Genomic DNA, 4,777 nt, shown 5'->3' on the forward strand with positions numbered 1-4,777 from the left:
TAGAAAACCAACGTTGAAAAGAGCTAAGAAAAAGAACCTCTGGTAGTTCCGTGAATATGAGTGAAAGGCTTCTTACCAGCACTTCTTTTTTTCTGGCAAACATACTTACGTTATGACCTTAAAATCCAAGTCATAGCCCTTCCTTGTTCCCATTATGAGTGTGACTTCCCATTGATGCTGCATGTCCACATGCATCAAGTAATCACATTTAAAGAGATTATAAATAGAACCCAAGTCCAAAAGTAATTATCGCAGTAGATACAAGAGGAATTCAAGCCTCCCAGTTACCCGAACACACCTTATAAATCTTTCAAGTTTGTGTCCGTGTGTATGTACTAGTTCCAATGTCAATCTCTTCTGAAGCTGGTGCCTCCGGCTGGTATATCAGAAGATCCCGAATCATATATACATCCTGAACCTTATTTTGCTCCACTATCTTTTCAAAAAGCAAGTTGGTAACAACTTATGTAATTCTATTTTCCGGTAAAATATTTCCAATGGTATTTTAAAAGAACATACATATTAACCTTCATATACCTAAGGAACGAATTATATTCAGAAAAATTGAGCTATGGAAATACTCACATATTCTCTAAGGCATATCAGACAACTTTTTATGAATTAGGGGGTGTTACTGCATGGAGGAAAAGTGCGACTGGCGGGGGCTGCTGTAAGTGTTCCAATACACATGCAACGCTGTAGCTACCGATGTGGTTTATGACATTTTCTCCAACACTTTCCCACACATTTTAGGATTAGAAAACCTACCATGAGAGATTAGTAATATTGTCTGGCATACAACTTTTGCCATCAATATCTCCTTTCAACCAGAAAGAAAATCACCCACTGTTACTGACTTACCACAATTATTCGGAAAGGGTCTTTTATCAAAAAGTGAAATTCGTTTTTTACTCTAAGTGCTTAGCACAGTGTGTCAGCTTTTAATATTTTTATTCAAATTTGTCAGTCTCTCTTGAGACTCTCTTGGTTTCCTATCAGAAACTAGATCAAACTAGCTTAAAGAAAATAAGCTTTTTAGTGGTTTATGAAAATTTGATGGCGTTGGCTTCAGGTACAGTTGAATTCAGGTGATCAGTGCATTAGGAGACAGTCTTTTTCCCATCTCTTCATTCTCCTTTCCCCAGGGTTCACACGTTTCGGAGGCTGGCTCTCTCTGCAAAGATGTGTGCCAGTGTTTCCAGATAAATATCTAGTATCTTCAAGAATTTCAGCAGGTAGAGAGTTTCTTTAATCCTGCAGTTATAAGAGGCTCCAAGTTGAGTCTCACTGGTCTGTTGAGTCTACTTGGCCTGACTTGAGCCACTTAATCATCCATTAGTGAGCATGGCTGGCCAGTGAATCCAGAATTCTAGTTAACTGGGCCTGGGCCACATTTCTTAGCAACACCAGAACCATAAGGAAAGAGAGCTTGGAAATCAGGGGGTAAATGGATGCCAGCCTGGCAAAAAGAAAGCAACAGATGTCTATTGCCTTGCTGAACTCATCCACCAAACACTTCCTGAGTTTCTCCTATGCTTCCTGCACTGACTGTGTGTGTGAGCGACAAAGTGTGTGCATGACTCACAGTAGAGCAATGGGCACAGCAGGAAGGAAGGAGCTCAAAGGTTAAAGACCTAATCCCTCCCCTTAAAGAAGAGACATCTGTAGGCTCTAAAAACAGTAAGAAACAAGGACTCTGTGGTGAACTTGTTGATACCGGTGGTAGAAATTCAGAGTAGGAGAAAGCTCTGTGACTGCAGAACTGAGGAAGTCCATGGAGGAATGGGGGATGGACCAAATGTAGACGGCATGGCGGGACCATGCAAGAGGCCAGGGAAATGTTGGTAAAGGCTCACAGCTTTGATATTTGCAGTGTGTTGGTCAAATAGGAGAGAACCAGGTCTAGCAGCCCTGAGGAAGAGCACAAGGGAAGAAAGGCAGGTCCTGGTGGGTGAGAGAGAGAGGCACTCCTGTGGATGTCTAGATTGTCTAGAAGAGTTTTGGCAGGAGCTGCTACAGAGAGGCAGACTTGAGCCCGGAGAATAAAAACATTTTAGGAAGACGAATCTGGTGAAGGGCTGTGGGATAGCTTAGAAAGAAGATGGAGCGCATGGAGAGTGGTGCAGCGCTGCTACAGAAATCGTGTCCTACAGTGACAAGCTCTGGGAAGGATCCTGAGGCTGTGGAGGAGGAGAGGAGACAATACTGAGAGAAATGTCAAAGGGAAGATCAATAAAACTTGGAGGCGCTTAGTGAAAACAGAAGAGGAAGGGGAAGATGAGTCTAAATGATGAAGCCCAGGACCCCGATAATGGAAGAACCATTAAGATGTAGTGACAGGAGCCATCATGTCGTAGAATTTATGGGGCGTTCCTTGGAGACATTCTCACTCTCCACCATCTACTTTAACTATTTGCATGCATTCGTCAGGAAAGACGATGAATTCATCTTTGTTTCTTCAGCAACACAAAGTTTGGCGTTTTGCACAGACAATTCAATGTTTCTTTGTTAAATGAATTCTACAGAGGAGAAATAGCTTTCCAGGAGCTGAAAAATATATTGGCCATGCATGTTAGTAACAGGATGGCAATGAGGGTCATCTTTTCAATCTCTGTCTGATTCTTTATTCTTTGTAGTCCTTTACTGCTATGGTTATTTTTCTTAGGGGATAGATGTATGTCTCCAAAACACACTGCCTCAGAGCAAACTACATCCTATGCTATACAAGCCTATAGTGCATTTCCAGATGACCTAATTCACCTAAGATTTCTTTCAAAATTAGAGCAACAGAAGCAAATCTCCCTCTGACCTCTTCAAACTCCTGGTGTTTTTCATTTAGTTCTGTAACTTAAATATTTCCAAGGCCACGGATCACTACTGAGTCCAAAGACCCTATTAGGCTTCGTTTTAAAAGAAAGCATAAGACTGAAGAAATGCTAAAACAGAATACAAAGATGAAATTTTTTGCAGTGTTTCTCAACATGTGTGAATTCTCATGCACTGAATCGTGAGAACTGCAGTTGTTCTTCAACAACATCTCCTCAATGATCTCTTTGAACCGTTGGTTTTTAAACTTCACCTTGCATTGGAATCACCTACAGAGCTTAATAAGACACTGACTGCTAGGTCCATTTTTGAGTTTCTGATTCAGGACCCCTGGTGTGTGGCCTAAGAATCTGCATTTTGAACAGGTTTCCAAGTGATACTGAGGCTTCTTTCCGTACTCCAAGAAACACAGTTTTGGCCTCCAATAATAGGACACCTCTTATGAAGCTCATCTTCCCCTAACAGAGACTGACCCCTCGAAGACTGCCCTTGGAGTTGTGTTGCGAAAGGGTTACAAAGTTGTCGTGGAGTCCATATGTCTGTATGTGGGACACAAAGACTCTATCTGATAAAAGATGCATTCCTGTGAAATATCAAAGCCATTAGGGTAGTCCCAGGAAAATTAACCACAGGGCACACCACTGAAGACTCACTCCTTCCCGACAAGCACCGATTTATAGTAATTGCAAAATTAAGGTGGAAGCAACACTAGGAAAACGAGGGCTGAAAACTCCCTTCTGAATTTCAGATTTAGTTTAATAAAATGCTGCAGCAGCACAAAGCTGTAATCTGTTTCCGCATACCAATTTGAGGATAGCACAAGATCACATCAGTGAGGAAACGCTGCATCTCCTTATCAGGAAAGACTAATTGGAAGCTACAATTAGCTGGGTAGTAAATGCCAGGAATTCTAAATCACAATCACAAAGTAGCCTTCATTTGGCACTCTGATATAAAGGGGGGGGGGGAGCGCAGTGATGGCCGCTGAGCAGAAAAGAGGGGATTCTTTGCATGGAAGAACAGAGGCTCTTGCATCTAAATGGGCATGTCGCAGTATATAATACTTGTTTTGTTCCTTGACTAATACACACTTCATACTCTAATTCAAGACTGCTGAGGTAGGAGATGAAGAATGATAAGTGACCAATGTTGGAATGGCTGGTATGTTTCACGGATGTGAAACTCTGGGTGGGGTTTTGCCTCTTTCTTCCATTAGGCATCATTAGATTGTAGGCTCAGAATGTGATTAGTGCAACTCTGCTTCTAAAAATGACAACATGTGTTCGCTTTTGTAAAAGGTTTTGTTTTAGCAAAAGCATCAGACTCTGTGTTTTTTTTTTTTTCCTCTCACTGAATTAAAAAATACAAATTGAGTGACTATTTTATGGTGAGCATTGTTGGGATTTATTAGTGAACAAGACAGATAAGATTCCTGTCCTGGCGGAGATTGCATGCTTATCGGGGAGACAGACAATGTCAGAAAAAATGATGTGGTATATTAGAATGTGACATCTGCCAAGATGCATAAATGGGGTAGGGCATGTTGAACATATGGATGTATAGATTCTCCTACTATTCGCGATCAAAAGTTTTAACTTGACCATAACCCTGAAAGCAGAGATGAACCTTGATATGTTATTTTCAGCACTGCAAAGTCTATGTATCTTCAGATGTAGAAGTTGTTTTATTTTAAAATAATTTACAGACTAAGTATTAAAATACTTAAAAATATGTATTTACATTGGGCTTACCATAAAAATCATGGAGTATCTTTGGGAGATGTGTGTGAGGACTGGGTGAGAGATTGGTAAGGAAAGATTGGTGTTATATTGTGGAGGTTGTGACCTACAAAATAAGACTTGAAACAAAAATAAATAGTGTTACTACTACAGAAGAGGATTATTACCTAGAAGTGTCAAAATAATCCACTGAACAATCTTTGGAGTTTCTA

Source organism: Hyaena hyaena, unplaced genomic scaffold (genome assembly GCF_003009895.1).
Source record: "Hyaena hyaena isolate Hyena2069 unplaced genomic scaffold, ASM300989v1 scaffold_593, whole genome shotgun sequence".
Taxonomy (NCBI): Eukaryota; Metazoa; Chordata; class Mammalia; order Carnivora; family Hyaenidae; genus Hyaena; species Hyaena hyaena.